A 26,661-nucleotide genomic window follows, 5' to 3' on the forward strand; every position below is an offset into this window, starting at 1 on the left:
AGGGGCTCACTATCATGTATTGATCCCGATTCAGTCTCTTCCATTTGATTAATTTGATCCACTTCCTCCTCCTCCTCCTCCGGCCCTTGGAGGGGGGCCTCCCCCTGTAAATGTACCTGGGTATGGTGCTGCTCCTACCTGGTCAATGACCTCAGCAATTGGGACTCATGATCGGTGATCACAGGGTATTCCCTGGTCATGACTGCATGTTGAAGCCCCGCTGCGATTCCCTGGCGAATTGCCAGATCCATCCAGGCTTTCATCCTTTCTGGAACCTCCTCAATGAGACTATCGCCTTGATGAAGACCAGCAGCCATTGGAGTGAATGTGGCTTCAGGAGCCCTTCACGTGGTCGGTGTCCCGGGCACTTGGGCCTGTTGACCTTGGGGAGCCAAGCTGCGCCTGGATGAGGGAGAGATCTAGGGGAGGAGGAGGGTGTGAAGAAACAGACGGACTGGAGGAGGAGAAGTCCTGTGGTACATTGTGCGCCTCCCGAGTGCGCTTGTCTATCTGCTTTTGTAAAGCTTTATGGCTTTAGAAGTCCCCTTAGCCTGCTTAGGTTTGTGTTGAGATTTGGCTTTTGCCTTCAAGGATGAGGTCTGAGAGGTGCTACCATCTGCCATTTCGATTCAAATTGGAATTACAGTATGCTTGTTATAAAATACTGAGAAGGCCCAGGGACCTGATCTGAGTCAAGACCGGTTGCCCTGATAATGTTTTTATTGCCCCCCCTTTTTTATATATATAGTACCTATGTAAAATGAGTTGTATCTCAGTAATAATATTTTATTGACATTAAAATATTATACTGAAGAAAAGTTTATTATTATATTATTATTATTATTATTATTATTATTATTATTATTGCTCTTATAAGCATGCATATATATATATATATATATATATATATATATATATATATATATATATATATATATATATATATATATATGTATGTATGTATGTATGTATAGGAATGTTAATTAACACAATATAATGTAAATCCAAAACAGCCAAATTGTCAAATAGTCATGGGATAAAATTCAGATGCTTGGCAACTGACTCATATTTATGATTTTTGCAGTGTCCCGGAATCATTTGATGATCATCTTTTGCAACCATCTGACAAGCAAAGTCAATGGGGAAGCCAGATTTACTTAGCAACAGTGTTACTAATTTAACAATTGCAGTGATTCACTTAACCATGTGGCAAGAAAGATCATAAAATGGGGCAAAATTCACTTAATAACTGTCTCACTTAGCAACAGAAATTCGGAGCTCAATTATGATCATAAGTCGAGAACTACCTGCATTGAGGGAATGAAGGCTGTTGGTTCCACACTTCCAGAAAGGAAGAACAGCCAAAGGCAGGCAACACGGCTTCCCTATACAGTAGTGGCACCCTTGCTTTGGAATGGCCTCCCATTGAAAAATTAGACTCCTCTCCTTCCTACTGGTCCTTAGAAAGCTATTAAAAGCTGAATTATTGCAAAGAGCATTTCCATGATTTGTTGACTTAATTTATTGCACCATTTTATTGTTTCATTCTCTTTTACTTATTGTCATTTGTGTTGGCATTATATGGAGATGTTTAAATTGTCATTTTGCTATGTTCATTGTAAGCTGCCAAGAGTTGATTGATTCTGGTGGGTATGAATCCAATAAGTAAATAAAGAATAAATAAAATAAACTTGTCTTGGGTCCAAGAAAAAGCAATACATTGCTTTTTCTTGGACCCAAGACAAGTTTATTTTATTTATTCTTTATTTATTTATTTATTTGCAAATTATTTGTAGCAGTATTTAAAATTGCTGATTTAGAAATTCCCTACCAAAAAAGTTACATTTCTGCCTAGATCCATCTCAGGAAGGTTTAAAAAAAAAAAGCCAAACTAAGTTAAAGCCAATTATTCAAAAGTGACAATATATTTTTCCATGGAGGATTACGGTCAGTGTTAACAAAGTAGAAGAGGTTCATTAAAGAAATGTAAGAAGCCACTAGTCATCTACGGCAGTGATCCCCAATCTTTTTGACGCCGCGGCCCGGTACCGGCATCAGCTGGGCGCCGCCGCGACGGCATCAACTGGGCGCCGCCATCTTTTTGATGAAAAGATGGCGGCGCCAAGCCCGGTGAGCTTTTTCAGGTAAAAATGGCTTTCTACCGGAAAAGCTCACCGAGCGCTAGCGCCGCCATCTTTTTGATGAAAAAAGTGCTTCCGGTAAGCTTTCTACCCGGAAAAGCTCACCGGAAGCACTTTTTTACCAAAAAAAGATGGCGGCGCCCAGCAACCAGTGGCCCGGTAAGACTTGTCCCGCGGACCGGCGGTTGGGGACCCCTGATCTACGGTACATAGATACTATTTTTCTATTCCTCTCAGTTATCCCATATGCAGAATCCTGAGCTAATTACGGAAGTCCACCTTAACTCTTAAATAAGTGCTTATTTCTCTTATTGTTTGATTAACAGAGCTAGATACTAAAATAATTTCTTTTGGATGGATTCCCTAGAACACTTTATCATATAAGTAAGGATTGTAAGTAAGTAACTAAATACATATTTGTCAAATGATTTTTGCCTATTAAGAATGGTTATGCTTGTGGGTCCATACACCCACAATCTAGAAAGATCAGAATCAATAGACACTAAAACCTGCAATGCAGCAATATTACTGACAGAAAAAATGGGCAATATAATAGGCAATATGAGAAAAATGTGTCAGTTTCTCAAGGAAGCAGTATGTTTTTTTAGAGTTGCCTCCTCCTGGCTATCTTTTCAGTTTATATTCAACCAGTCAATCTATGAATATGTTTCTTTCACTACTTCTCTAAAATGCTAGCTTCGCATTTGACAGAAGGCAAAACAACAGTCAAAAGACATTACTCTTAAATTAAGCCAAACCCATTAGGGCTAAATAAAAATGTAGCTTCAAGCTAGAATAGTACTATGCCTCCATGAATTACAGGACACACATACTCTCACATTCTATGTAGTTCCACTATTCTTATTTAGGAGCCATTTGAATTTCAGATTTTATGTCCCCTTTTAACTCAAATATCGCAACCTATATACAGCTATTTTATAGCCACCATAATAGTGATATTAATGTTTTATCAATTTATATCTATAACAATTTATAGCAGCAAATAACTGGCAGCACTTTACTTGAGAAAATGGGAATGTTAGTGCGTAACAAGACTTGGGTGTAAACAAAGTACCATAGTGGATACCACAGAAGTCACACCATGGTGGTTCCAGCTTTGATTTTCCAGCTTCCCTTTCTCCCCAGCTGGTACAGCAACTATTTTTTTTTTCCAGTAACCATGGTTTTCTTCTTGTTAATAAAATAAAAAGAGAAACATAGACTGATGGACTAACAGATCAGAGCCACTGTAATTTATCTCTTTCCCAACTCCAAAAAAAGTGTGTGTGTGTGTGTGTGTTTGGAGAGGGACTATTAAAAACTGAAAAGAATTTGAGACACCGTTGAAGATATGGTTGCTTAACTATGAACCACATAGGTTCACATGATGAGGGGTACTGATGCCTCATTGGACCAGATAAGCCCAACCTAGGCTACAGGTTGCCATAAATGTAATTTCATTCATTATCTCAATTCCACTGACATCCTAATGCAGCAACAATATAACTGTGTATCATGCAAATCAGATAAGGATTTTAAGCTGTTCACTGAGCAATTCAAAACTGAAAGTTTGAATATGAAGTATGCTTCTTACTATCTTAGGAAGAAACTAATTCAACACGTGATTCTTTTTTCATATTTACTGGATACCTCAGAGTATGATTTAAAAATCTTGTTATTAACTTTATCATGTTAATGTGCAAAGGGACACTTTCTCATATTATACAGACTTGTGCTTCTGTTGCCCTCAAAGCTATCAGGCTCTGTAGGGAGCAAAATAAACTCATATTCCATTCCTCCAAGGCTAAAACTACTGTACATCAAAAGGGATCAAATTGCTGAGGAGAGGCATAGTCCCATTTAGAGTTGGTACATGACTTGGGGATCTTCTTAGATTGTTTTACTGCTTAAGCAAAAGTGAAAGACTGTTTCTGAGTTTTGGCTGAGGCAACTTTGCTCAATTTTGGTATAGCTCAAGATCAATGGTGCTATTCTACCGGTTCGGCCCAGTTCTGGCGTACCGGTAACGCCGAAGATCAGCCGAGAACGAACCAGTTCTCTTTGAGAGCTGCTGTTGGGCCTGCCCATCCGCCCAGGCTTTCATACTGACCTTTATTCCCTGCTTTTGAAGCGCAGCTGCTTTGCACGGCACAGCAGATTTGCCGCGCGTCAGCTGTTGAAGCTACAGGGATTGTAGGATGTGAGTAGGAAAGCCTCTACACTTGTGCCAAGTGCGAGCTTGGCATGTGCGTACACGCAAAGTGGTGGTAAACCACTTTGAAACCCACCACTGCTGAGGATACTTTAATGATGATTATTGTATTGCATGCCATATGGGGAAGACTTTCAAGACTATCTGGAGACAAAAGCTACAAGTAGCTTTTGATTTATGATCACACTTAGGACTGGAACTTCCATCAGTAAAAAATGCAGCTGTTAAGTGAATTGTCGAAGTTGTGCAACAACTTCTTCTAATTTTTTTGCCGGAGTTGTGCAACAAACCATCACAGTGAATCATACAGTTAGTTGTTAAGCACATCTGGCTCCTCCCACTGACTTTGCTTGTCAGAAAATCTGTGGAAAGCCCACAAATGGTGATTAACTGACCCTGGGATATTGCAACCATATATGCTAGCTGCCAAGTATCCAAATTCCGATCACTTGAATTCAGGTATACTGTGATGATTGCAAGTTCGAGTAAGTCACTTTTTCCACTACTGTTGTAACTTCAAATCATCATTAAACAAATGTAAATCAAGAACTACATGCAGTTCAGAATGCAACAGTGATATTGTTAGCTGGTTAAACCAGCCACTGAAGGGTAACACTTCTTCTGAAGTCACTATGGTAACTATTAATCAATTTCCAGACCAATTCTGATCTGCTGGTAGCTATCTCTGAAGTTCTGTATGGTGTTACATCAGCTTAAACCACACACTGCCTTGTCAGAAACAAATCTGCTCATTGGTGAAACTAACTCTAGACCCGTTAAGAGTTCTGTCTCCAACTGAAGTGAGAACAATATGGACAGAATGACAGGTTTCTGTGATGGGCCCCACACTTTTACCCCAGAGGTCCGTAAAGCTTCTTCTCTCATACTTTCTAGATCTTTAAGAGCAATTTTATTCACCAAGCCTTCAACTCTAGTTAAGTTTAATTCACCTTGGGGAAGGATTGATTTATTATTTAATTTCTTACTAATAGACTTGTTTACTAGTTGTTTTATGTTCTTACAATTTGATTTATTATTATTGCTGCTTTTAGGATTTTAGTGTGTGGTAAACTACTCAGAATCTTTTGCTTTGGATGGGCTGGCTATGAAAACTGTTAAATAAATGAATAAAATATTGTATGGCTTTGGTTTGACATATTAGGTTTTGTAAGTATTATATTTTTAAACCAATACTATTTAAGATGTGAACATACCTTTGAATTACATTTGAAATACATTCAAAGGTACGTTCACATTTGAATTATATATCCAAAATTTGGAAGAATTATATGAATAATGAAGGACACTGGCCACAGGGAAGAGAGTAAAAAAAATCACTCTTTAATGTTGAAAGGAGCACAACTCCACATTTTCTATCTTAGATTACTAATATGTATTTGCTTTCTATTTATCAATTGGCTCTCTATTGACTTAATGGAAAGACTGATCAATATTATTTTGTGTAGACAGGGTTTAATTATGTATTTTAAAACTAGGTTAATTATTTCTCATTTGCAAGGCAATGGTCTAACAATTTCTTCTATTTTTTTCTTTTTCCATATATATTAAGAAAGACAATTTTTTTTAAATTGTCTGGTTTTTTTCTCAGCAAAATTACAACATATTTAATCGTTATAAACAGAAATACAGTTAGTGAAGCTCTCTGAAATATGGCATATTCACAAAGAGTTGCTGGATTTCTGCTAGTCACTCAGCTAGTGAAGGCAAACTCAAGCAAGACAAAATAAGCTAATAAGCTTGCTAACTGCTTCCTCTTGCCTTCTTTAATTCTGTGACCTCTAGATTGGTCATAGCAGCTGGAGAATTACAGGATTTGCTCCAACATACCTGAAGAACATCAACTGAAGAATGCTGGTCTTCTAATTCACAAAATATCTCAATGCTGATATATGACAGACAGATTGAATGAGAGAAACATATGCAAACATGTACAAACAAAATAGAATGGTAAATAAACATTATTGTGCTGTATTCATTTTCAGGACACCATTGGCTGATAATTCTTTTAAAACAGTTGTGATAAAGAGTTCTAATACACTAATCACAAACCTAAAACATATTTTAAAATTAAAATACAATCAAACTTTAAATAAGACTACAAACAAAAGGTCAGTCATAGAAAGAAAATAATCCATAGGATCTAACTGTACCTTTATCCTTATGCACATTTACTCAAAAATAAGTCCTGTTTACCAGAACATATAGCAAGTAACTGTGATTAAGACTGCAGCTACCCAATATGTCTATACATTTGTATTCAATAACAAGTAGTGTGTCCAATTTGGTTTAGTCCCAGGAAAGCATATGTAGTGTTTCAGCTCCATTTCCTATGTCGTGGAATGAAGAAGCAAGCACATCATACAAATCTGGATTGATATGAAAAAGATAAAAGCACACCACTAAAATATGTTTTGTACCCTTTTTCAATTTCTCAATCTCAGATAAATATGACAATGTGGCATTGATGCCTTTACAAGGTGAGCAGCAAAAGGTACAAACATTGTGGAAAAATGTCTCATTTTCATAGCAGTGCAGAAGAATATTAAGGTTCCATGAAAAAGACTGCATATAGTTGCCATTACAGGAGTTTATGAAATATATAAACAAAGATATGTCCAAAAGCCCACTGATGGAGATAGATAGATAGATAGATAGATAGATAGAGATAGATAGATAGATAGATAGATAGATAGACAGACACACACACACACACACACACACACACACACACACACACACACACACACTGTACTTTAACGCGTACCTCAATAATGAGGAGCATTCTTCAAGTTTAGAGATTTATGCTACTTAACTGATATACTCCTTTGAATTTATTTATACCTAATTTGCAAGATCGGAAGAGGAAAGGGTTAAGGCAAGCTTTTTGTTAATTCTTTGCAATATGTTGAAGCTCATATAGCACTTTAAAAAAAAATCTTAATTATCACTAGAGAAAGAGAGCTAATTTCATCTTCTCAGTAAGCCTTGGAGAAAAATGAGAAAGCACTAAACGAAGCTTCTAGTCACTTCCCAGGTACTTCATTTATCACCTGGGCAGTAAAATAAATGGTCAAATACTCAGTCACAGCCACCTCCACGAGAAATAGGGTTTGTTTGTTTTTTTAAAAAATAACAGTATAGCATAACACTGAATGAAAAAAGCAGTACTGGGTTTCACCATATGTTTAGATGCCCTTTTTAATAAAGAGGGTAGGCTAAGGCACTTTCTGTTCCCCTGAAGGGGCAAATGTCAGCAGGTACACTCTTCTGCGGGTTAGCAGGTCGATAGTGATAAATGCGGTCAAGAACCCAAGCAGATGGCAAGAGGAGGAGGAAGGTGGTCCTCCATGAACCAGGAGATCTAGGAGAGCCAGCAGCGCCCCCTTCAGAAAAAAAAAATACCCCTCAGGACCTCCCCCCCATTTGCCATGTGTAAGTAGTACCCTGTTGCGATTCGCCACTCCCCACATCTCTCTCACTACACGTAGAAATCCAAGCAACCGCGGGCACCTTCCGCCCACCGAGCGAGCGAGCTTCGTCTCGACCACCTTTCGGAATAAACACGCGCGTCATTCACCGCCTCGGTTTTCCACCGCAGGCAGGCGAAGTCGCCCCTCGCCTCGCCATCCCCAACGCAGCTTTTCCTTCCTTCCTTCCCTTCACCCTCAAAGCCTCACAGCGTCTCCTCACCACCGCCACCGCCGCCGCCGCCTCCCTCACAAGTTCCAAGCGCTCGCCCGGGACTGCCGGACTGTTGAATCCGGCGGCCGTCGCCGCGTCCTTGTCGCCCCCTTTTCTCTTGTCGCATCAAGTTGGGGAAGGAGGGGAAAAGAGCGAGCCTGTGGCTCCACGGGGGCGAAAGAACGGGGGGTGGGGGGTGGAAGCGAGACTCTACCCCGTTCACACAGGTTAGATGACACGCAATGTGGCGCGGGCACCTCCTCCGCCCCGCCAGGGCCTCTCGCTCGATAAGTCGCGGAGGATCCGGCCGAGCTTTTCCGCCCCTCGCGCTCCGCCGCCGGCTTCGGCAAACCTTGCGGGGCGATTTTTCTGCCTCCTCGACTGCAAGGAGCCTCGGGCATCCCGGCCCATCCCCCCCCACACACACGGAGACGGCAGCCGACGCCTTTTCCCTACCTTCCTCTCTCCGCGCCTTTGCGCCAAAAGCCGCGCGCGACGCACAGCAGCCGCAACGGGTCTGGCTGGGATGCGGATGGCGGGAGCGGCGGCGGCGGCGGCAGCAGCAGCAGCAGCAGCAACGCAGTGGCAGGCAGGAAACCTGGGAAGCCGCTTTTCCTTCAGCCGCTAATCCGGCCTCCCGCTCCACCATCTTCCTCCGCCTCTTCTCGCTCCTCCTCGGCTCAGCCCAGCAGCCATCCGCGACAGCGCCTCTTTCTGCCCCCGCCTCCCGCGCCTCCTTCAGCCCGCCTCCGAAGCTTCCCCCGTGACTCCGGTGGGGCGACCAGGCTCGCAGCTCCGCCGGGGGGCGCTTCGCTTAGACCGGTGCCACGGAAACGGAGGAGAGGCCTGAGGGTTTGTTTTTTTTCCTCAGGCGGCGGAGATGGCATTTTTTTTTTCCCCACGGGAGGGAAGGAAGGCAAACCTCCGACCCGCGGATCTCTCTTCGGGTGTTGGGAAAAAAAAAAAGCGGTTCGCTTAATCGTTGCTTCGGTTGCTGGGTTGCAAGCCTATGTTGATCCGAAGCAACGACTTTCTCTGAGGATGTGCAGAGAGGCCGCTTCTCTATCTCGGAGTGCACATTAAGGTTAGAGGGTTACAGGTAGTCTTCGATTTACAGCAATTCGTTTAATAACCCAAGTTACAGTGGCACTGGGGGAAAAAAGATTTATGCAAATGCTTTTCACGGTGAGAGTGAAATGTTACCTGTATGAACCAGTTGCCAAACATCTGAATGTTGCTGCGATGGTTGTGTGAAAAATGATGTTACCTGTATGAACCAGTTGCCAAACATCTGAATGTTGCTGCGATGGTTGTGTGAAAAATGATGTTACCTGTATGAACCAGTTGCCAAACATCTGAATGTTGCTGCGACGATTGTGTGAAAAATGATTTATGATCATTTTTCACACAACCGTTGCAGCATCCCCATGATCAGCATCCCCATGATGACATCAACATTCAGATGCTTGGCGAGACAGGTCATACAGGTAATTCTCAAGTTACAACAGTTCACTTAGTGATTGGTCGAATTACATGATAAGCGCCTCTAGTATTTACGACCATGTCCCGAAATTACGAACCTTGCAGCACCATGGCAGTTATTCACCCTGACATACGATCACAGAGGCACTGTAACATTCACCCTATTGCCCCCTTCCGCTCCCCACAACTGCTTCCTCCTCCCATCCTGCTGCGCCAGACTCACCTTGCAAAGATCTCTCTTCTCTGCTGTGGTTTCTTTGCCTTTGAGGGAGAGGGGAGCAGAATGATTTCTTTTCCAGCCTACCAGTCGGCTTGCAAATGCTTTTCCTACCAAGAGTGAAATGGTCGGGGTGTGTGTGTGGAAATCAGGCACCCATTCTCTGCAAAAGTGGATGGGTGCCTAAAGTCGCGTGAGATCACACCCCTAGAACATTTCACCCTCGCTGGGAAAAGCACTTGCAAGCTGACCAGTAGGCGGGAAGCGAAATTGCATTGCTTCCAACCTACAAATACTTTTTGTAGGCTTGCAAATACTTTTCACACTGAGAGTGAAAGGTTCCGGGGGTTGTGATCTCACATGACTTCAGGCACCCATCCACTTTTGCAGAGAATGGATGCCTGAAGTCGCATGAGAACATGGACACACACCCCCAGAACATTTCACTCCCAGTGCGAAAAAGCATTTGCAAACTGACTGGTAGGCTGGAAAGGAAATTGTCCTGCTCTCCTCTCCCTCAAAGGCAAAGAAACCGCGGAAGAGAGGAGACAGATCTTTGCAAGGTAAATGAGTCTGGCATGGCAGGATGGGAGGACGGAAACATGAAGTATCTCAGTGGGTCGGGGAGGCCTTGGGGGCCTGTTCCATCCCTATCGCCCCGCCATAGTCTTTCCCACCCTGAGATACCTCATGTGCACTTAACGATCTACACATTCGATTAGCAAATGCGTGGGTGAAAGCAGAGAGTGATCACGTTCCAGTTAAGTGATTCACTCCTACGAATCCTTGAGTTACGAATGTGATTGGCAGGCTCCATGACATTTGTTACTCAAGGATTATCTGTATTTATAACGGTTGCAGTGTCCCAAAGACATGTTACCTTTTGTGACCTGACAAGCAATGTGAATGGGGAAGCCAGATTCATTTAACACCATGTTACTAACTTAAGCAATTGTAGTGATTCACTTAACTATGACAAGAAAAGTCATAAAATGAGGCAAAACTCACTTAACAACTGTGTCGCTTAGCAACAAATTTTGGACTCAATCATGGTTGAAATTCGAGGACTACCTGGTATTGTGCTGTTGTAGCTCTGTAGTACAAAATAAGCTTTGTACACAGGAGTAGCCTGGTATTGTGAATGAGCAGGCATCTTGACTTTTTTGCTGCTTTTCCCAATGTAAGTTTATTTAGGTTATAAAACTGCTTTTATTTGCAAATTTGCAGTTCTATGTATTATGCATTTTTATCCCACCTTTATTACTGTTTTCCCCTAGAAAATATGGCAAACATGCATATAGTATTCTTCCTTCTATTTTCCCCACAACAACAGCAACCCTCTGAAGTGGATTGCACTGAGAGAATGATTGGCTCTAGGTCAGGGGTCCCCAACCACCGGTCCGCGGACTGGTACCGGTCCGCGGAACAAGTCCTACCAGGCCGCTGGTTGCTGGCGCCGCCATCTTTTTGATGAAAAAGTGCTTCCGGTGAGCTTTTCCGGGAGAAAGCTCACCGGAAGCACTTTTCATCAAAAAAGATGGCGGCGCCAGCGCTCGTGAGCTTTTCCGGGTAGAAATGGGTTTCTACCCGGAAAAGCTCACGAAGCGCTAGCGCCGCCATCTTTTGATGAAAAGTGCTTCCGGTGAGGTCACCGGAAGCACTTTCATCAAAAAGATGGCGGCGCCCAGCTGATGCCGGTACCGGGCCGCGGCGCCCAGCTGATGCCGGTACCGGGCCGCGGCATAAAAAAGGTTGGGGATCACTGCTCTAGGTAACCCAGTTGCCTTCTATGCCAAAGGCAGGACTAGAACTCACAGTTTCCTGGTTTCCAGCCTTAACCACAAGACCAAACTGACTCTATTGAATATTGCTATCCTGTTATCCTTAACACTACTTGGAGCACATTCTAAAAGGGTAAATTACTCTAAGCCTCACTGGAAGAAAGATCTGATATAAATAAACAGAGACTTGTATCTACTTCAAGAAGATAATAGAAGAGAAAATAATGAAAAGCATTTGTAACAAAGGCTTCAGGTATTTTTTTTTAACCTAGGCATCAAGCCTATACAATATTCTGATTTTCTTCTCCCTTAATCTCTCCATACAGCAAGGAAATATGGTCTTAGACATGCATTTTCTTACCAAGATGGATCCTTTGAAGAAAATCAGGATGTGCAGTAAAGCTGGTATCATAAGCTAGAGATCTTTACAATTTGCAATATTCAGAACTCCTAAAACAATAAACTTTATATGTGCAATAAATAATCCCTCTCAAATAAAGTAGAGTTACAGTTGGGCAAGGAATAAAAATATCACTCTTAATAAATTTTAATTGATAGATCAAAATAAAATCACCAAACAATTTAATTTAAAACTGTTTCACAGTACTATCGTATATTGGAAATAAGTAAAAAAAAATCAATCTGTTACTTATTTTTCACATTTCTGAACTGCCCATCACTCTCAAAGAAAAACCTACGGTCATTTTCTAAAGGGAAAAGATAAATTTGCATAATTCTTAAAATCTGGATTTCATTCCCAGTCTTCAAAGTCGGGAGACAAAATAAAATAGAAGGCTTTTCCTTGCTTAAACCAGCTTCTCTTAAATTGTTTTGGATTTGCTGTAACATGGAAAAAACACTGACTGTAAGTTGTTTTTGGCTCTTTCCCAAAAAGAGCCACAGTAAGACAACAAACAGCCCATATTTTTTCTACAATATTCCCTCCTGGTGCTTGCTACTTGTAAATCTCCCCCCCCCATCTCTCTCCCTCCCTCCTTCCCTCTGCCATCTTGTAGCTTGTTTGTTTTCCTTTTCTATCCTAGGGCAGATATTCAGTGCTTTGCACAGAAGCCTTGTGCCCTCCAGGCATGTTTAATCCTCCTTTGACAGGCACGGTATTGGTGATAGTGTTTTAAAATTAATAAATAACAGGTTTCATAGAGTGCTTAGGAACCCTTGAAAATCAGCTGGGTGACTTTGGGCCAGCCATTTTCTCTCAACCCAACAAACCTCACTAGTTTGTTGTTGTGGGAAAAATAGGAGGAGGAAAGATTATTAGGTATGTCCACTGCCTTGAGTTACAGGTAGTCTTCAACTTACAACAGTTCATTTAGTGACAGTTCAAAGTTACAGCGGCAGTGACAAAAATGATCTATGACTGTTTTTCACACAACCATTGCAGCATCCCCATGGTCATGTGATCAGCATTCAGATGCTTGGCAACTGACTCCTATTTATGACAGCTGCTGTGTCCCTAGGTCATGTGAATAGCTTTTGTGAACTTCTGGCAAGCAAAGTCAATGGGGAAACCAGATGCACTTGACAACCATGTTGCTAACTTAACGACTTCAATAATTCACTTAACAACTATGGCAAGAAAAGTTGTAAAATGAGGCAAAATTCACTTTAAATATTTCATTTAACAACAGAAATTTTGGGCTCTGTTACAGTTGTAAGTTGAAGACTGCTTGTACTTATAAAAACAATAAGAGCATGATATAGAGTTACCTTTGGCAAGATAGGCAGCATACAAATTTAGTAATAAAACATATAAATAAATAAGTTAATGAATGAGTGACTAAGGCAAACAATAAACAGTCAATAATACAAGACTTGGTTCCTTGCTTCTTCAGCAATTATATCAGGGAAATGTACAAGCCAAATAAGTGCCTTTACCCTTTTTTGCTTATCTACAGAAGCCATAGGAGGAGATGTTGAGACCCCAGTATGGCCTAGAAAGGGTAAAAGAGTCCTTCTTTGGGCTCTTTTTCTGCCTTCCCTTAGCAAAACATATAGAAGATTGAAGGAACAATGACTTCACCTCATTTATTCTCTTGCAATCTCTCTTTGGGCAGCAATAGTAATGAGGATTGCACCTAGTGCATAAAATATTTCCTGCCGTGCTGCTCAGAGAGGGTAAGAAGAGGAAGCAGCACATAGCTACTCTCAATTCTGTCTCTCTGGAAAGCAGCAGGAAGGTGGTGTTGCTAGGATTTCTCAGCATAAGGCCAGGATGCAGCAGTACAGAAGCCTTAAATTCAGGTACCATGTGGTTTGCCTTTAGAATTTATTTGTTAAAGAGTTTGTCTTCTTGGGGAATTAGACAGTAGGAAGTCAAGGGGAGGAGAAGTAGAAACAGGGAGATTGCAAAAAAAAAAAAAAATCAATATGCAGAGCATACAATATTTTGATCCAAAATTGTGACCAGAAAAATGCCACTATTTAACCAGAAAAAAAGAAAGAAAAGGATATGCGGCTCTTTTGATTTACTTACTGATATATGCTGTACTAGGTTTATTCATTAAAGTGATTGTATTACTTATTTTGTGTATTAACTAAAAATGCCTCGAGTCCATTAGGATTGAGGTAGTGGATAAATTATACAAATAAATGAATAAAATTCTCACTGGTCTATCAGTTCTTCAGGCCCTTATAATATTTAAGTGTGTGGGAAGCCCCCCCGCTCCCTATAATGAAATTATTCTACAGGACATTAAAAGATAGAATATTTCCCCAAAAGGAGAAGGGGAGAAAAATCTTTAACAATGGCAGAAAGCAGCCTCAGTCTTCCTGCCATAGGAAACCAGCCTCAAGCAGAAGCTTGAAGAGGCTAGTCTTTAGAAATGGATATTTTGCATCCATTCAGAAAGCTGGGCCACACTGTTCATATACAAAGAATAGCCAGAAACCCCAAAATAGGCAAAGAGCCCAAACTGATAAGATTAGCTCAAACCAAACACCTAGGATTTGCATTTCCTCTCTTGCCTGTATAGCCAACCACGACCCCTACATGATCCCATAGGAATATGGCAACAGCCATTAAATTAAAGGACATTCTTAACACAGGAACAGGCATCTCAATCACAAAGTCCCAAAGAATGTATAAAAACCCACCTACTCTCTACCTCATTTTGTCAGCCACCCCAGAAACATGCTGCCGTCACTGAAGTTTCTGGCTATCAGACAGAGACCTTTCCTTCCGCCTGTCTCCATTTTACTTCATCTTTCTCCCAACTGGGAGCTGGACCTGATTTTTCTTCCAATAAGTATTTCAGTTACTTATGAGTTGCTTTTATCATTTTCAGAACTAGATGATTTTCATAGGAGCATGCAGTCATTAAAATGTACTTACAGCTAATCTTCAGTTAACAACAATTTGTTCAGCAACTGTTAAGAATTGTACCAGTGCTGAATATTGTAAGGAGACTTACATCCAGGCCTCAAAATTGCACCTGTTCCAGCATTCCCGCAATCAAATCATCACAATTTGGGCTCTTGGCAAATGGCTCACAATTACATTGGTCACAGTGTCCTGTGGTCATATGATTGCCATTTGCAACTTTCACTGCCTGCTTCTGATAAGCGAATTCAACAGGTAAACCAGCAGAAGGTCTCAGATGATGATCATGTGATATCATGCCTAATGACTGCAACTGGAACTGCAATTAAAAACCACACGTCACATTTTACAATCATGTTGCTTAGCAACAGAAATCCTAGTCCTGATTATGGTCATTAACTGGGGACTATCTGTATAGTTAGTATTGTTATGAGTCCAGGTTCACAAATCAGTGCTTCACCAATCAGAAAGAGCAGGTTAGACAGAGCTTCGTGGAGCATCTGTATGGCCATTAACAGTCAATAATGATTATGGCATATAATCATCTAACCAGTCCATCAGTTTGTCTGCAAAAAATTTCCCTGTGTTTTGGCAAAAAATCTTTTTGGCAAACAGTGGTAATGGAAGATCAATTGTAAAACATGAAAAAAAAATTGTAGCTTTGTGATGATACAGCAATAAACCTGCATTTATAAGCCTTTCAAAGCAGAATTATGGTACAGGAAAATCAGTCATACTTAAAAGACATGCAAAAACACCAGGGTAGATATTTACACGGCTGGAATTGGAGAGGAATGCAGATGCTGCATGTTTGTTTGTTTTTTAAAGGAGATACCTGAAAGTGCCAGAAAGGAGGAGTTGTTTCAAAGAACTTTTTTGTGGAAAAAGGATAGCTATGGAGATTATTAATTCTTAATAGACCAATGTTAATAAAGTCATAGCTTTCAAATAAAAAAGACTTTTCATAATTAATATGGAGAGAGAAGGTTAAAGAAATATTGGATAAAAATGGACTTGTTTAACATTGTAGATCAGTGAGCGAATGGGGCAGTCTGCCAACAGGCTACAAATGCCTGAAAGAGTTCAGTGTACACAGATGGATTAAAAAATACAGTTCTGCCCACTTATTCTCTCTCATTATGTGGCACGAAGAATTGGGCTAATGGGGTAATGTACCTATTGTCATGCCACTCAAGATCAGGAAAGTGCAGTGTCTGCTGGAGGTGGGGGTGGTAACTTGTGGTAACTTAATATTTTTCAGAGCCCAAATTCACAATAGACAATTTATACTACTATTTTAATAGCAATAGCACTTTGACTTATATACCATTTCACAATGCTTTACTGCCCTCTCTAAGTGGTTTACAAAGACAACATATTGCCCCCAACAATCTGGGTCCTCATTTTACTCACCTCAGAAAGATGGAAGGCCGAGTTCACCTTGAGCCTGTAAGAATCGAACTGCTGGCAGACAGCAGTCAGCAGAAATCGCCTGCAGTGCTACATTCTAACCACTGTGTCACCACGGCTCTTCATAATATAATAATACAGTATATAATATATAGTAGTAGTAAGTTTATCCTTATATAAAAGCAGATCATTACCAGCAATAAAACAATATAATAATTTCCTGGAATAATAATGATTATAAAACTTTTCTGATACTGACACAATGGTTTTATACATCTGTAGACATAATGAGAAATAAGTTTCTTTCAGTTACATAAAGTTCCTGCAAAAAAAAATGCTTTAGAGACCATTTTAAACTTTAGGAGGTCAGATTTCAGATCTAATTCAAGGCCGAATCAGTTCTAAATAGTAGGGGCTGAATGGGAAAAAGCCCTCAAAACTGAGGGGGACATTTTAACAAAAGGAAAAATTAACTGACCTTGATTATACAAGAACATGAATTGGGAGGATACCAATAAAGAAAAATATTTGCAGCTCAAGATTAAAATGATGGGTCTTTGGTGCTCTCTGAGTGTGGATATTTTCTTGCAAACATTTCAGTACCCAAACATCATTGGTTCTGGTGAAGCTTGGGTTGTTTTCTTGCAGATATTTAATTAACCAAACTAGGTAACACCATCAGTGCAATCAGCAAAATTACTTGTAATTTTGTTACCTAGTATGGGTAATGAACCATCTTCAAGAAAACAACCAAGCTCAGAGAGCATCAAGGACCCCTCAATTGAAATGATGTTATTCAAACAAGCAAGTATTCCTATATACATAAACTATAAAGTCAGCACCTGTAATTTAAACTGATAGTGTTCACAAAGATCCAACCATTTTAGGTACTGATGAAAAGAAGAAATAGGGGTGTATCTGCAGAGATCTGGGCAGTTCCTTCCAGATTTAAGGCACTGAAAATTTATTAAACTGAGAAGCCACTGTAAGTTTTTCCATCCTGTCAGTATTGTGTTTGGCTGAACTGAGAGCCTAAAAGGGGAACAAGAAATTAAAGTTTCTGAAAAAATAAAAACTTAGATGAACAGAGAGAACTCTACAATTGTGCTTTGTTTATTGCATGTGTGTGTTCCTGCCTGAAAATAACTTGGTGTTTATTTATAACAACTGCACACTTGACAAAAAGTTCAAAGTATTGGAGCAGCAGGTGCAGGTCGCTACACTTTGACAGATGAGTGTTGAAGATTCATCAAATAAAGAAAGGAGATGTGGTATCCTAGTTGACTGAGGAGACCACAAAGGTGCAAGGAGAGTAGATGGCTTAAGCAGAGCTAGAGATATTCTCTACCACTAGGTCAGCCTTTCAGGACAGCAAAAGTCAAGAAAGAAGAGCAGGAATTCTAGGAATACTCTCTTATTATTGTAGATTAACAAAATATGGAAAACCTGTAAGTCTCTCTACTCCATCTTTTACCCAAAAAAAAAGACTTGGTCTCACATAATCAATAGAACATTTTATACCCACCATCCCTCAGACTGTAGCTTGCTGTGAATTTTATTTTCTCCATAAATCTTCTCATTGTTGCCCTGTAATTCTTTAAAATTCTGCATCCGTTTTATCATCTACCTCTGCGTTGAATTTTAAGAAAAAATCATAGATGTGTATAATCTTGGTTCTGTGTAAACTTTTCATCTTTCTCAGGGTCCCTCTTCTCCAAAATTGCTTTTTATTTTTCCAGTTATTTGCAAATACATTAATCATAGTAGGTTCCTACCTTTATTAAGAAGTTATAAGTCTTGTGGAAAAAATTCCAATATTCTCAATTAATGTAATCCACTGGAATAATGTTCTATAAAATGAAATAAATGGAATGAGATGACAGAATAGATAAAAAGTAACTGGACATTCAGAGAGCCACAAATAGGGAGAGTGATTGCTTGTTAGTATTGGCTTAGAAAAATATATGTCACTTTTAAATATGTGGTTTAAGCAACATTGTTTCAGATGTTATGAGGAAAGCTTGTGAGATTTATTTATTTATTTGTCAAAAGCTTACAATATAACAGAAACAAGAATAAATATAAGTTTAAATACAAGAAATAGGAACTAATAATTGGGGACAATAGGACAGGGACAGTAGGCACGATTGTATGCACGCCCCTTACAGACTCTTAGGAATGGGGTGAGGTCAATAGAGGTTAGTTTGAGGGTAAAGGAGTTGGGGTTTGAGCAGGTGACAACAGAATCAGGTAGTGAGTTCCAGACATTGACTGCTCTGTTGCTGAAATCAATCGAGTTTGGAGTGGTTTACATTTAGTTTATATCTGTTGTGTGCTCTTGTGTTGTTAAAGCTGAAATAACTGGTAAGATGTTGTAACATGATTTTATGTACTATGCTTAAGTCCAATCTTAGTCGGCATAGTTCAAGGTTGCCTAAGCCTAGAATCTCAAGTCTGGTGCTGTAGTAGGGTATTCTGTTGCGAACAGAGGAATGTAGTACTCTTCTGGTAAAATACTTCTGGACTCGCTCAATTGTATTTATGTCTGATATACAGTGCGGATTCCAGACAGCAGAGCTGAATTCAAGTATTGGTTTCGCAAAGGTTTTGAATGCCCCAGTTTGTAAAACAGTATTACCAGAGGAGAAACTTTAATGAATGAGGGCTACAGGAATGATGAGAGACTTTGATTGGGCTAAGTTTTTGCTAGTGTCAGAAGTGGTTCTCAAGGGAAAAAAAGACATGATAGAAAAGAAACAGAAGTGAAAGTGAAATGACCTGCAAGAATAATGAAAGTTACATATTCCCTTTTTTAAAAAGATAATTATTGATGGTAAAATGAATGGAAAACTGCTTGGAGTATTTTGGAACACAGTGCCCTATGAAAAATTGTATAAAACAGTAATAAAATAAAACAGCCATGAAGAAAACTGATGTGGAAATTTTTTGAAACAGCAAGCAAACATATGGAGCGAGGCTAATGTGTAGTATGAAAATGGATGTTAGTGGAGTAAAGCAGGCAAAAGCTATGAATGAAAAAAAAAAGCCCATAATATATATGGTTGCAAAGGTATCTCCAAAGGAAGGAATGGAATTAATAAAAGCAATCAAAGCAATCAAATCAGATTTGGAATGAAAATGAAGGGATGGATTAATAGGAGTATTTAGAGATTTGTTTGAGTACACAGGAATATGTTGAAGAATGGAATTGAAATTAATATTACAAAGGTCAATGCCTGAGAAAAAAAGGCCAAAGAGAAAACATATTCAAGTTTTGATTGGGTAATTTTGATGGTGGAAGTATCTTGATTCCAGCAAAACACAGAACAAAATATGCCATGACCTCCTTGTTAGCAAGCTATTTAAGTGTGACATGGTTAGCATGATAATGAAGCTGACAAAAAGGTCAATTTAAAATTGTATTCAGAGTGTTATCCATAGATGCTCATCAAACTGATTTATCTAGGTTGCCATAAAATTTGGTCCTGCATCCTGTACTTCATTAATGTTTTTCATTAATGATTTGCACTAAGAGATGGAAGAACGCTTGTTAGATTTCAGATGGCAGAAAATTGCAAGGAATAGCTAACGCTCTAGAAAGCAAACATACATTTGAAGTGGACTTGATAGGTTAGAAAATAACAGACTAAAATTTAGCAACACTTTAGTAAACTTCACATAGAAAGCAATGATCAAACTACAAATATACTGTAGAATGGGTGGGAATGGTCAACTTGGTAACATTACTTGATATAGCTTATTATGAACTGAATATTAAGCAGCAAATGAATGTGGCAAAGGGAAGGTTACACTGCGACAATTTTTTTCTACTCCTTGGAACATAATAGGTCCATTCTATCTTGTATTAGTCATCCAGAATATTATCTCCAATTCTGAGAGCTACATTTTAAGAAAGGCTTCTGACTAATGTAGCTGGAGTGTTCCTACTCATGAATCCAAGCAAATCAGAACTCGGATCCTCCTCAAAGCTCTTTTTTTTATTGAATATATCATATTGGCACAGATTCAAAAGAAAACCAACTCTAAACCTTTCCCATGGTTTCAGTTTAATTTAAATAGGAAATAACCCCATCCCCCAATTATCATAGGTCACATTGACCAATTCGGTTAATTGGCAGGCTCTCCAGGCATTCCTTCCCCGACCTTATCTGTTGCCAGTAGAAATGACCTTGGTTCTCATGAGAAAGCTTTCTGTTGTGTCTAGTAAGACATTCCAACCCCCTTTCCCGCTTCCCCTCTGTATGGCAACTGAGAAACAGAAAAATGGTTGCTGCTAGGTTCAGTTCAAAGTTGACAGGTTATTAAGAAAGGGTCGAGGATGATGGGGGAGAGGAGGGGGGTCTAGGAACTGTCCTATGAAGAAACATTGGAAAAGTTTAGCCTTGAGAGGAGAAGGCCAAGTGGATGTTGTAGCATTTCTCAAATCCTTGAAAATGTGTCACAAAAAATAAAGATTTTAAAATATGCAGTACATGGAATAATGAACTTAAAAATAGAAAAAGGCAGATTTCAACTAAAGATTGGGGGGGAAAAGGTACTTATAAGTTCAACAGTGGGACCAATTTCCCAAGAGATTGGTTGTATCAAACAACCAATTTGAGGGAATGTTTTAATTTGGATTCCTACATTGAACAGGGACTGGACTTCATGGCCATGTTCCCTTCCACCTTTAAAACTTTTATAAGAAAAAAAGTGAGGAATACATAGTCAGAAAATGTATCGTCAAGAGAGAGAAATAAAGGCTTATACCATTTTAAAACTTAGAATTCCACCTTCTGACTTTCATGAAACTTTTAAGCTCTAATGGTTTGGGAAATATTTTATATAAAGACATTTCAAATAAGACCTAGTGAACCAGTCATTATTTTCAGAATCAGCATAACTATTAATTCATACAGATCTAAACGGTAAAAAAAGGATTTTTAAAAAACCCCTTATATTAAATATAATACAGTATATTTTTAAAAAACACCACTATTCTTACTTGTCATTCTTACAAATGGAAAACTTAATTTTCTTAAAGAAGTAAATTAAATATAATTTGACAGTAAAAAAAACAAAACCAAACAAACTCAAGTCGGTAACCTGAAAACTTTTGTAAGACACATACTAATGTAGATTGGAAAAAAAAATGCCTGTTAACCTGACAAAGACAAAAATGATAATAGAGCATTTAACAGAGCAGAGCAAAATTTATTCAGAAGTTGTTCTTTATCTCTATACTGTCCATCCTTTATATGTAGATAAAAAATCAGTATGAGTTATAAGAAAATGAGGTTCCCTGAAATGTGGATATTCTAAAAATTCTCACATATTTTTATATAAATTCTAAATGAAAAGTATCCCTTCTGTTCTTGATTGCCAGCTTGGTATGGGGCAAATTTTTGATATGTTAACATTTCAGAGGTTAGAGTCCACTCAGTTCTTCAAATACTTCAATAATAGCATGATTTTACTGTGACTGTTATTAATGATAACAATATGATTATACCCAAGTGAATACAGTAGAAATTTATCATTTTAAGCTTTCTCAACATGGTGCCCTTAAAATAGGATGGGATATCAACTCTTATTAGACTGGGAATTTTGGTACCTGGTAAGGCATCCTACAGTATCTGAGAAGCTTTCTATATAGAAATTGAGATTCATTTCGTGATTTCTTTTACTTTTGCTTTTTAGAGGGCATTGAAAGGTTCCTAATAATCTCCCAATAATCACAAAAGGTGGCGCAAAACCAACACACACAAAAAGCAACACACCAATATGCTTAGGTCAGGTAACAGAGGATTTGGCACTCATACTACAGATAATTGAAGACACAAAGTGTATACACAGTTCGTTTTAATAAGGCTTCATATTTTGCTTCAAATCTAAGACGTTTTCTCTTCCTTCAATTTTTTGAATACTGATTATGGAAATACTGTAGGTCAGTGTCACTGCAGATGAATGAGTTGCCAGAGAGTTTTAATTTTTGTTCATTCAAGTCAAACAAGACAAAATTGAAAAGGCTGCCCAAAGGACATCAGCTGGAACCAAGCAGTCTGTTCATTTTGGGCCTTGTCATAATTGCCTTCAATTTCATTTGAAGAAAAGGTGAAGAACTGAAATGCGCAACAATTTGCAAATCCATTACATTCTACATCATGTTATCCTCCCACCCATCCCCAAAATAATATTCAGTTTTCTCCCCTGAAACATATTGTACGCAAAAAATTTTGAGTAAAAAGCAAAGCTGGGCCATGCTCTTTTATGGGTAAATCCATTAAAAATAATAATTTATATTCAGTTGAATGCATTTCTTAGACATCACTATTGGTGGGGGGAAACTTTCATCAGGCAGTCATCCATAGTTGTGATGGTTTAGTTTCCATCTGCCTGTTATTAGTACTCTTATTTATAGGTTATTGTGCAAATACACCATTTAGGTTTTAATTTCTTTTTAAAAAATTGAAGCACCAGATCTTTGTTTTTTTAATTTCTTTTTAGACAGAACCCCATGCTCCAAGTGATTATACAATTCAACAACTCTTGTGTGAGTTTTTTAAAACATACATGGAAATATAACCCAAATATATATGCATACCATTTAAAATGATTAACTCAAGATTTTTAGAACTGAAGTTAAATGAAATCCACTGTCCTACTTGAATTAACCTAGGTGTCTTCATGACCAATATAATTTAGGGAGAGATGGAAGAATAACCATCTATTATTAAACAACTGAGAATAGGAAAAGCTTCTGCAAGTTAATCTATGAGGCCTATTTTAATATATTGCTCACCTTTGATTACAATTTACCTATAGAGACCAGGTACAAGTATCTTTTGATTAAAGAACAAAGATAAAAGTTATCATTTGCAAAAATCCCCAAATGAACAAATGTAACATCCAGGAAAATGCTGTCAATTAGATGCTTTAAATATTTGGGGATAGTAATCTGTACCTTTAAAATATTCCTTGGCCATCTAGATAAACTACTAAAACCTAGTAGTAGTGTTTTGTACAGCATCTTGTACTGTGCACCAGTAGGTAACAACTAGTAATGTGATTGTCTCAGCAGCTGTACCATTCTTTCAGTATTGTGCAGCATATTGTCTACGTATTTCAATACTTACAGTATAAGACTATTTTTAATTGTCAGTCTTTTGCTATAACAAAACATTACCGGTACTTTGTATGGTCAATTTCTCATGAACGTCTATTTCATTGGCCAAGTCATTACCAGGATACAATATGATAGAGATAGAACACGTTACATCTACATAAAGGAAATTAATCCACATTAGTTTCATTAAAAATCTGTTCTTTACTATATCACTCATTTTTGTTCAAAATCTAAACTGCTTTTTTCTCTTTCATGGTAATTCCAGTTTTTTTGTTGACAAATATTCTTATAAAGCAATTTGTATGTGGATGTTATTGGAAGCTCTTCAGTAGGATACATTTTGAGCTGTGATGTATTATGACCATGACAAGGGCTTCTTCACGAGCTTACCTTTTCATTTCAATGATTCTCTTCGATATCCTTTGAATGCTAGGAAAATACCTATTTTTAATTATCCCGTGCCTTTTAAAATAATCATACGCGGTATTTGATTATGTTCCAGGAAAAATGATTTGAACTGATCAACCCACAGGCACAAATGATCAGGCTCAGTTGATACTTCAAATACATTATGTGAAGACCAAACCCTCTGGAGAAGTCTGTAATGCTGGGAAAGGCAGAATGAAGAGAAGTGGTTGACAATTAAGAGGATGAACTGTTACTATGTTGATGGGGGAACAGTTGAAAAACTTGAAGTACCAGGGTGATCACACATTGTCTAGGAGAAAATCTATCTATGCATTGCTAATAGTCAATGCCAAATTGAGAGCACATAGTCAATCAAACTTTTTATTAACTTTTTCTCATTTAACCTGCCTCGTATTTATTGTTCCTGTTCTTACGAATAGTTGATTGCTGTTTTAATATTTAAGAGGAAATTAATGTTTGACAGGGTATTTCTGGATGTGATATGCAAGCAGAACATAGCTGAGGAAGGTTAAACACTTGGTATTATGATTGTGTCAGGGTTGACAGATTGTCTTTTTTCTTTTAAAGGATGATGTAATGTATTTTACTGTACACAACTAGTGGAACACATTTAAATTTACTTTCCGATTGGAGGCATAAAAGTGCTTGTAATAAATACACTATTGATGTCCCAATTATGGCAATTTCTATGCTGCAAGGAGTTTCTCAAACTTCATGATTAAAAAATGACCCACTTCTGATTTCTTGTCAATCATACTGACTCCTGCAGGCTACTTCCTGTCAGATTTTTGGGGCCAAGTGAAATACATAGATTCAATAATAATGATAATAACAATAGAGTGCTGAAGTGTCCAAATGCCTATTTGATATGACAGCTGCCAGAAGCATGGAGCCTTCAACACTGAAATCTCCTGGTACTTCAAACTCTCTAAGTGACAGCTGCTATTCAGGAGACTGCCATGTGGAATATAGTACAATCCTGTGTACTCTGTAATATATGCATGAGCGACGATATCACTGTTTGGTTCTTTGTTTTTAATGTTTGTTTTCAATGTTTTCATTCAAATGGACTCCTACAGGAATGTAGCTCTATCATTCTTCACACCTAAATGATACAGTTGTCATTCCCATGATCCAATGTTAAGTGTTTGCAGTAAGTTTAACTAAAGCAGAAGTGTCCCAGTGTGGCAACTTGTGGACTTGTGGACTTCAACTCCAAGAATTCCCTGGCCAGCATGGCTGACTGGGGAGTCGAAACCAACAAGTCTTAAAGTTGCCAAAGTTGTACATTTCTTATCTAAAGATATGAATAGCGGATGAAAATCTTTAAAAAATGTATTTTAGTGGATGGAAAAATGAAAGGAAGACTGAGATTCTAGGAGAAATTTTTATTTAAAAACTGCCTATATATAACCAGAAAAAGTACACTATTTTTTCTTTTTATACACTAATACAATAACTTACACTGTGCTTAGTACTAGAACATTCTATATAAACACATACAAAATCCCCATAAACACCCAAATGTAAATGATAAATAGTGAAAAATTCACTTTGCTCCTCAATGCCTTAATCACTATTGTGATTTTGCTTATTAGAATTGGAAGATATATGCTTGGGGATGGAAAGAATCCCAAGCATCAATCTGTAATCTGAAGTTTGATATAATCAGAAAAAAAGAAAGAAAGAATTAATTTAACATACATAAAGCCAAAGTAGGAAATCGGTGGTTGTCCACTTTTACTGTGACAACAAGCTAGTAATCTTTTAAGCAGAATAACATTTCCAACTCTTCTCCAGGTCCACACAGAATTTAATAAAATCACAAAATTAAGCAAAGTAAAAGATGCCAAATCTCTAAAGAAGGGATACAATGAGAATGAATATGGAAATACTAAGGGTTCCTAAGTAGTTACAGTACAATAATTTAAATCTAAATTATAGCAGCAATTAAAAATGATGAAAGCAGCTATAAAGGACATTTTATTGCACCAAAATAGGTACCATGTAGTTTGAAAATGGCAAAATCAAGGAAATTACACACAAAAGTATCACAAAGTCTTCTACTAAGCAATACTGTAGTATAAAAAGGTTTACATTTGTACTGCATCACATCATCATAGTTTCACTGCATTTGATTTAATACTGAGGCCAATAATAATTCGAACCATATTTTTACATCAGAAATGGATCCTTTTGTGAAGCAGTTTGGCATATTTGACTTATTTTTCTGTAGGAAATAATAACAAAAATCTACAAGTTGGGGACAAAAATCAAAAAGCTGAATTCAAAACACTTCTGTGGTTTATTGAAACTGTTCAGACTGTTCTGTTTGTTTAGTGAGTCATCCTAAAAGAAAAAAACTTCATTTTTAACCAGATGTGTTCAACTTTGTCAACTTCAACTCCCAGAATTCTGAGAATGCTGGCTGAGGAATTCTGGGAGTTGAAGTCTTGCCAAGGTTGGACACTCTTGGTTTAAACTGTACATTTGTTTTTTAAGAAAATGCTTTTTCAAGGTATCAATTACTGTTTTAAATCCTTTGTCAGTATTTTAAGTAGGAAGTAGTGATATTTAAAAATATATAAATATAGCTAAGATTAGGTACTGATAACAATACCACAAATGAAGGGCAGCATAGAAAGAAGCCAAGCCTGTCCAAGTACATTCTTCATTGCCTTAAAACTACTATGACTCTTAACGGTTTGTTTGTCAAGATTATTTGTAGATCTCCTACTTTTTCTTTTACAGGGTGGCTTAATCATTAGCCTGCAAAGATTGTAAGCTACTCCTAAACTCAGTCAACTATTCAAACTGATCA

General features: G+C 38.3%; 1 protein-coding gene across 2 annotated transcripts in view; it reads right to left on the minus strand.

Annotated features, from left to right (window-relative positions):
- The window catches only part of APBA1 (amyloid beta precursor protein binding family A member 1), an 85,399-nt gene extending 76,608 nt beyond the window's left edge, over positions 1–8,791 (minus strand). For both annotated transcript variants that reach the window (XM_087957799.1, XM_087957796.1), the window contains exon 1: positions 8,512–8,791. The gene's annotated coding sequence lies outside the window, so the exon portion shown is untranslated. The remainder of the gene's footprint in view (positions 1–8,511) is intronic.
- Between the last annotated feature and the right edge of the window lie 17,870 nt (positions 8,792–26,661).

The sequence above is a fragment of the Notechis scutatus genome, chromosome 2, assembly GCF_049901735.1.
Source record: "Notechis scutatus isolate UNSWTSFEM ecotype Mainland chromosome 2, rNotScu1.2, whole genome shotgun sequence".
Lineage (NCBI taxonomy): Eukaryota > Metazoa > Chordata > Lepidosauria > Squamata > Elapidae > Notechis > Notechis scutatus.